The following is an 8,858-nucleotide window of genomic DNA, read 5'->3' on the forward strand; positions in this document are numbered from 1 at the left end:
TAAATGAGCCATATACACTAGTACATCTGGCGGACCATAGGAATTGCTCGAGTTACCCCTCCATCTCGTGTGCTATGAAGAAATATGCCAGAGTGGTGTCAAAATGGGACAACTACCTCACATGTGAGCATATCTCTAGCAGTTCTATTCGTGGACAACAAGAGTTCTTGTACATCTCAAGCCGCGATTGTTCATATTCTTTGAAATGAGTGTAATTTGTAATAGTTGGATACTAATCCTCTTCTAAAGATGCATATTCCGTGTTTTTTAGTGCACCGCCAATAGTGATTCAACGTTTCAATCAGTTCAAACCTCGATCCATGAAAAGCTTACAAAATTTTCTAGTGGTCTCAGGATGGGCCACTATGAGTTTGTGATCTTCTATGGTGGTTTGATCTCTACATGTGTGTGTGAGAGAGCCCATGTGTGGATATTGATCTATCCACCTACTCATCATTGTTCTGCCGATCAACTTTCGACCATCACAACATCCAGTGATAGGTCCAACAAACTGGTTTCCTATCGTGCGAACTCATGTGGTCATGGCGGCAACACGGGATCTGGGCCTACCATCGCCCCATTTTCGCCACAGGCTCGACAATGAAGGAGAGGATGATACGGGAGGAGGCGATGGGGTTGTGGGAGGAGGCATGGTACTGCGAGAGTAGATAGCAACGCGAGACAACATGTCCTCCTTTTCGTCATGCTATTGCATGTCTACCTCCTCGCCATGCCAGGAGCTCCACCGCCAACTCCAGGTTTGATCTTGGCCATGTCTCGTTTTGAGCTATAGCTGTGACCGTCGGTGGTGTGGACACCCCTGCCTGACCCTGACCCTGAGCCATCGTGTTGAACGTATATTCTTGGTTCCCCTTGTCCCATTTGCCCTAATTGTTATTTATTCACTCTTACATACTCTCCCCATTTTCTAAAAAATGGTGTAGATGATCTGCTACCCCCTTTTTGGTGATAGATAGTGCCAAATTGAAACGCGCTATTTCGTGTTGGAAATATCCACCCCCTTGAAGATCCAAATCACATATGAAAGGGGAGCCTACATGCCTTGGGTGTGGGCATGTAGTCGTTTGCATGCATGGCCGCAAGATTAATACCTTTATCGCATGCATTTGTGTGTGGTGTCGGTTACAGAAATAAGGAGGCCCACATCTGTCATGATTTATGCGAGTTTAGTTTTGACCTGTGGTTGAGATTAGGGGTAAATCGGGCATGGTTTGACTATTTCTTTCGTCTTTCCCCCCGCGACAAAAAAACACGCCCTTCTTTCAAATTCGGAGGGTGTACTATATATGCATTAATTGTTAATTGCTAATATGTACAACTTCATTGTTAGTTCCTGCACTTACTATTATGTCTTCAATGTTATTGCTTAATTTTTCAAGCGAGAATAGCTCAATTGCTGAAATTATGACTTATTTTTATTCCTTTACCTAAATCTTCAATTTTGCTAACAACCCGAACAATGTGCCATCCTTCCAAGGGATGGACATTGTACTCATAAATTTGGAAGTACTATCTAAACGCTCTTATATTTCTTTACGAAGGGAGTACATATATTGTAGAAATACTTAGCACGTTTCACCTCTCTCTTATCTTCTACCCTGTCATGTGCCATGGGTAGAAGTATATCACCACTATAGCTAGCACTTTCTGACTCCCTTTTCTCTTTTCCCTCTCATCTCATCTAGACAGAACACGAAAAACGGATAAGAAACACATCTACATTTGGTTTAAGCTGAACACGGAGAAGAGTGCAACAAAGAAATCACTAATGATCTTGCGCACGCACCACTAGCACCACACACTTCCTCCGGCGCACCGGATTCCGGCAACAAGCGCCCGCCCACCATCTCGGTCGACACCCCCCAGTTATCCACCACGCCTGGAAACACCGTGCGGCTTTATCCGCGCCATAGAGAAAAAAAAGCCACCAAGGCCTTCTATAAAATCCGGAGGCCACTCGCTCCGGGCTACGCTCACTAGCTTCCAACACACACTTGTCACCTTCCTCCCCGCAACGCATCTAGCTACCCGTGTCTCCGTCTCACTCCCAACCCATCCCACCCCACCAGGACAGGCACAAACATGACGACGCAGTTGCAGCAGCCACCCATGGCGATGGTAGCCAGGAGGCTCCTGCATGCGGCGGTGGAGGGCGTGTCCACACCGGGCGCCCGGATCATCGCCGACGACAGGAATATCGTCATCATCCCCGCCTCGCTGCTCTCCACGATCATCACATTCACAACAAAAAATTCATGCCCTTTCAAACCAAGCGAGTTAGGCTTACTTGCTTAGTTTATTTTTCTTGTCACAATGGACTTGGACAGTGGCAGAGCTATGTTGAGACAGGGGGGGGTGCCCCCCAGCCTTGAATCAATTCCTGAAGGAATTTTTTAAGGAGGGATTAGATTGGAACTTTTTAGCATTACCCCCTCCCAAACACCGATGACTTGTGTTTCGCCTCCTAGTGATTTTCGGCTAGCTCCGCAATTGGACTTGGAGTTGATAGACTTGATTTGTTGATGTAAAAATGTAGGTGACACGACTGAATGTAGTTCCATACCTAGGTTACTTCTACCACGAACATACATCTAGGGGATTATGTCATCAAGATTTTAATATTAGCTTTGTTCTGTATCCACCACATGTTTGAAACCGGGGGTCGTCCCCATGATAAGAGAATTGATATGGTTTGTAAGGAAAACCAAACTAAAAAATATTATAAAGCTACATCACTTAAAGTAAACCGGACTTAAACTCCACATGCCTCACCGGACTTAAACTCCACATGCCTCACTACCTAGCTACTGTAGGTTTGAAGTGTTGCCATGTATAATATACAACAAAAAGCACTACAACCATCAATTCCACATAGCTGAAAATTAGGGAGGCTAAGAACGGATGGGAGATATTCTAGGCCTCCCCAGTTCCGGGAAACACGGAATGCCCACCCGAGCCAACACTACTCACTTGACGACTGCTACCTCTTGAGCTTGCATTGGTTTTTCCCTCGAAGAGGAAAAGGTGATGCAGCAAAGTAGCGTAAGTTTTCCCTTGAGACAACGCAACAAGCCACCGAATACCTGCACAAACAAACACCAACTTGCAACCAACGCGACAAAGAGGTTGTCAATCCCTTCACGGTTATTCGCAAAGTGAGATCTGATAGAGATGGATAAACGGTAAAGTAATATTTTTGGTATTTTTGGTTTATGGAACGGAAAGTAAAAGATTGCAAAAGAAAGTAAATAGGAAACTAGAATTGTAGATCGGAAACTTATATGATGGAAAATAAACCCGGGGGCCATAGGTTTCACTAGAGGCTTTTCTCAAGATAGAAAATATTACGGTGGGTGAACAAATTACTGCCGAGCAATTGATAGAAAAGCACAAAGTTATGACGATATCTAAGGCAATGATCATGAATATAGGCATCACGTATGTGTCAAGTAGACCGACTCCTGCCTGCATCTACTACTATTACTCCACACATCGACCGGCTCCTGCCTGCATCTAGAGTATTAAGTTCATAGAACAAAGTAACGCATTAAGTAAGATGACATGATGCAGCGGGATAAACTCAAGCAATATGATGAAAACCCCATCTTGTTATCCTCGATGGCAACAATTCAATACGTGTCGGTTCCCCTTCTGTCACTGGGATCAAGCACCGCAAGATTGAACCCAAAGCTAAGCACTTCTTCCATTGCAAGAAAAACCAATCTATTTGGCCAAACCAAACTGATAGTTCGAAGAGACTTACAAAGATATCAAATCATGCATATAAGAATTCAGAGAAGATTCAAATAATATTCATAGATAAGCTGATCATAAATCCACAATTCATCGGATCTCGGCAAACACACCGCAAAAAGTACTACATCGAATAGATCTCCAAGAACATCGAGGAGAACATGGTATTGAGAATCAAAGAGAGAGAAGAAGCCATCTAGCTACTAGCTATGGACCCGTAGGTCTGAGGTAAACTACTCACGCTTCATCGGAGAGGCAATGGTGTTGATGTAGAAGCCCTCCGTGATCGAATCCCCCTCCAGCAGGACGCCAGAAAAGGCCCCTAGATGAATCTCACGGGTACAGAAGGTTGCATCGGTGGAAAAGTGTTTTTGTGGCTCTCCTCATTGGTTTCGGGATAGTTGAGAATATGTAGGCGGAAGAAATAGGTCGGTGGAGTCACGAGAGGCCCACAAGGGTGGGGGCGCGCCCTCCGTCATTGTGGCTGCCTCGTGGCTTCCCTGACTTGCACTCCAAGTCCTCTGGATGTCTTCTGGTCCAAGAAAAATCATCGTGAAAGTTTCATTCCGTTTGGTATTCCTTTTCTGCGAAACTCTAAAACAAGGAAAAAACAAAAACTGGCACTGGGCTCTAGGTTAATAGGTTAGTCCTAAAAATAATATAAAATAGCATATTAATGCATATAAAACATCCAAAACAGATAATATAATAGCATGAAACAATCAAAAATTATAGATAGGTTGGAGACGTATCACTCACTAGCTTCTAGCACACACTTGTCACATCATCCCCGCAACACATCCAGCTACCCCAGTCTCCGCCTCACTCCCAACTCACCCCACACCATCAGGACAGACACAGAGATGACAGCGCAGTTGCAACAGCCACCCTAAGGACGACCAGGAGGCTCCTGCAGGCGGCGATGGAGGGCGTGTCCACGCCAGGCGCCTGGATCATCGTCGACGAAAAGGACATCTGCATCATCGTCGCTTCGCTGATCTGCGCGCTCATCACCTTCGCAACAAAAAAAGACACGCCCTTTCAAACCAAGTGAGTTAGGCTCACTTGCTTAGTTTATTTTTCTTGTCGCAATGGACTTGGACAGTGGCAGAGCTATGTTGAGACGAAGGGGGGGAGGGGGGGGGGCGGTGCCCCCCAGCCTTGAATCAATTCCTGAAGGAAAACTATTAAGGAGGGCTTCGATTGGAACTTTTTTAGCACCCCCCAAACATTGATGATTTGTGTTTCGCCCCCCAGTGATTTTCGGCTAGCTCCTCCACCGGACTTGGAGTTGATCAATTTGATTTGTTCATGTAAAAATATAGGTGAGACGGTTGAAACTTCTATCACGAGCATACATCTAGGGGTTTATGTCGTCAAGATTTTAATATCAGCTTTGTTCTCTGTCCACCACATGTTTGAAACCAGGGGCCCTCCCATGTGAGAAGAGAATTGATATGGTTTGTAAGGAAAACCAAACCGAAAAATCTTATAAAGCTACACCACTTAAACGAAAACTGGACATAAACTCCACAGGCCTCACTACCTACCTAATGTAGGTTTGAAGTGTTGCCATGTGTAATGAACACACAACAAAAAGCACTACAACCATTAGTTTCACGTAGCTGAAGATTAGGGAGGCTAAGACCGGATGGGAGAGGTTCCAGGCCTCCCTAGTTCCGGGAAACATAGAATGCCCACCCGAGCCAACACTACTCGCTTGACGGTCGCACTCGAAGCTCGTGGGCAGTTCATCATGCTTACATATGCATGTTTGCGTGCAGGATGAGGAACAAATAAGGCCATTGCATGTAGAATTATGTAATTACTATAAACGGGTCATATACACTAGTACATCTGGCGGACGATAGGAATTTCCTGAGTTACCCCTCCATCTCGTGTGCTATCAAGAAATATGCCAGAGTGGTGCCAAAATTGGACAACTACCTCACATGTGAGCATATCTCTCGCATTTTTATTGCGGACAACAAGAGATCTTGTACATCTCAAGCCGCAATTGTTCATATTCTTTGGAATGAGCGTTAATTTGTAATAGTTGGATACTAATCATTTTCTAAAGATGCATCTTCGGTGTTTTTTAGGCGCATCACCAATAGTGATTCAACATTTCAAACGGTTCAAACCCCGATCCACGAAAAACTTACGATATTTTTTAGTGGTCTCATGATGGGCCACTAGAAATTTGTGATCTTCTATGGTGGTTTGATCTCTACATGTGTGTGTGTGTGCGTGAGAGAGAGAGAGGGAGAGAGAGAGATCACATGTGTGGATATTTATCTATCCACCCTCTCATCATTGTTTTGCCGGTCAACTTTCGGCCATCACAGCATCCAGTGATAGGTCCGACTAACCGGTTTCCTATGGTGCGAAGTCATGGTCACGTCGGCAGCATGGGATCCGGGCCTACCATCGCCCCATTTCCGCCACGGGCCCGACAATGGAGGAGAGGATGATACGAGAGGAGGCGATGGGGTTGTGGGAGGAGGCATGGCACTGCGAGAGTAGATAGGAACGCGAGACAACATGTCCTCCTTTTCGTCACGCTATTGCATGTCTACCTCCTCGCCATGCCAGGAGCTCCACCGCCAACTCCAGGTTTGAGCTTGACCATGTTTTGTTTTGAGCTATAGCTGTTACCGTCGGTGGTGTGGACACCCCTGCCTAACTCTGACCCCGAGGCCATCGTGTTGAATGCATATTCCTGGTTCCCCATGTCCCATTTTCCCTAACTGTTATTTATTCACTCTTACGCACTCCCCCCATTTTCTAAAAAATGGTGCAGATGTTCCCCTCCCCGCTTTTTGGTGATAAATAGTGCCAACTCGAAACGTGTTGTCTCGTGCTGAAAATACCCCCTCCCCCACATATGAAAGAGGGAAGCTACATGCCTTGGGTGTGGGCATGTAGTCGTTTGCATGCATGGCCGCAATATTAACGCTTTTCTTGCATGCATCCGTGTGTGGTGTCGGTTATAGAAAGAAGGAGGCCCACACTGTCATAATTTACGCGAGTTTACTTTTGACCTGCGGTTGTGATTAGGGGTAAATCGGGCATTTTTAACTATTTCTTTCGCCTTTCCCCGCGACAAAAAAAAAACACACACACGCCCTTCTTTAAAATTCGGAGGGTGTACTAAGTATGCATTCTTTATTTAATTGCTAATATGTATATCATCATTGTTAGTTCCTTCACTGTCTCTTGTCTTCTACCCTCTCATGTGCCATGGATAGAAATACTCCTATATCACTACTATACTTAGCATTTGTTGACTCCCTTTTCTCTTTTCCCTCTCATCTCGGAACACGAAAAACGGATAAGAAACACATCAGCATTTGGTTTAAGCTGAACACCAAGAAGAGTGCAGCAACGAAATCGCTATCACCATAATGATCTTGCGCACACGCCACTAGTACGTACCACCACATACTTCCTCCGGCGCACAGCACCGGATTCCGGCGACGAGCGCCCGCCCACCGTCTCGGCCGACCAACCCCGGTTATCCTCCACGCCCGGAAACACCGCGCGGCTTTATCCGCGCCACAGAGAAAAAAAGCCACCAACGCCTCCTATAAAATCCGGACCAGAGCCCACTCGCTCCGGGCTACGCTCACTAGCTTCCAGCGCACACTTGTCACCTTCCTCCCCGCAACGCATCCAGCTACCCCGTCTCACTCCCGACCCATCCCACCAGCACCAGGACAGACACGGACAGGACGATGGAGTCACCCATGGCGGCCCGGAGGCTCCTGCAGGAGGCGGCGGGCCTGTCCACGCCGGGCGCCCGGATCATCGCCGACGACAGGGACATCGTCATCATCCTCGCCTCGCTGCTCTGCGCGCTCATCACCGTCCTCGGCATCGGCCTCGTCGCCCGCTGGTGCGCGTGCGGCGGCGCGGAAGCCAGGGCGCGCGCCGCCGCCAACCGGGGCGTCAAGAAGTCGGTGCTCCGCGCCATCCCCACCGTCGCCTACGTCTCCGCCGACGCCGGCAAGGGCAAGGGCAAGGAGGCAGAGGAGGCCGCCGCGGCGCCGGAGTGCGCCATCTGCCTCGCCGAGTTCGAGGACGGCGAGGCCATGCGCGTGCTGCCCCAGTGCGGCCACGCCTTCCACGCCGCCTGCGTCGACAAGTGGCTGCGCGGCCACTCTTCCTGCCCCTCCTGCCGCCGGATCCTCGCCGTCCAGCTGCCGGCTGCCCAGCGGTGCCAGCGCTGCGGCGCGCGCCCCGACCCAGCCGTGGCGACCTGGAAGCCTCCGGCCCAGTACGGCGAGATGCCGCCCTTCTTGCCGTAGCGGCCCGCGCGCGCGCTCGATCTCCACAGATCTGGGCGAGAGCTAGAAGACGACTAGTAGCAGAGGAACCAGTCAACCAATCGATGAGCCTTCTGTTTGGTCAAATATCTCGGCTGCTTCTCTTAATTACCTTCCTTTGTTTATCTCATCATCAGTAGCAGTTCTTCTTACCGCCGAGCTGGAAATGCATAGCATTTCTGAATTTAGGACCCTGGTATGCAGGTGGGTGGTGATCAAGGTGTTGCCACTACATCTTAGCAGCTTTGTACATTTGTAAATAGTAACTATAATTACTCCTAAGGAGTAATCGGCATCATCGATTAGGCTTATCTGAAACTGTGAATACCTTTGCTTTCCATGAATCCATTTGGCCAATTCTGAAAAGAAATGTGCTGTTCTTGAGTGAATTGATTCGATTGCGCTTTTTTCAGATGTCTTGTATCAGGGTGATGATTATCTGAAGCAGGTAGGAGTGTCTGCATATGCATTGTACCTAGTATATTCCTCTAAGAAGCCTCTAAGAAATGCATCCTGCATGTTGAAGCTGCTGCTTAGGAGTGCACGATACTACTTAATCTTCAAAAGTGCGCCTAGTGGATGATTAAGATGGAAAGGGGGGGGGGGGGGGGGGGGGGGGGGGGGGGGGATGTCCGGATATATCAGGCAACAAACCCCTGTTGAGTACAAGTCACATGATAATCAGCTGTCGGATCGATGTGACAATGGATCATAACAAACACCTATGCGCTTAAAAGGGCAGTATGTGATGGTTGC

At 47.8% G+C, this 8,858-nt stretch overlaps 1 pseudogene; it reads left to right on the plus strand.

Moving 5' to 3' along the window:
* Nucleotides 1-7,376: 7,376 nt before the first annotated feature.
* On the plus strand, nucleotides 7,377-8,491 carry LOC125539676 (putative E3 ubiquitin-protein ligase ATL44 pseudogene; annotated as a pseudogene).
* The last annotated feature ends 367 nt before the right edge of the window (nucleotides 8,492-8,858 follow it).

The sequence above is a fragment of the Triticum urartu genome, chromosome 2A, assembly GCF_056163025.1.
Source record: "Triticum urartu cultivar PI428250 chromosome 2A, HENAU_Tu73, whole genome shotgun sequence".
Lineage (NCBI taxonomy): Eukaryota > Viridiplantae > Streptophyta > Magnoliopsida > Poales > Poaceae > Triticum > Triticum urartu.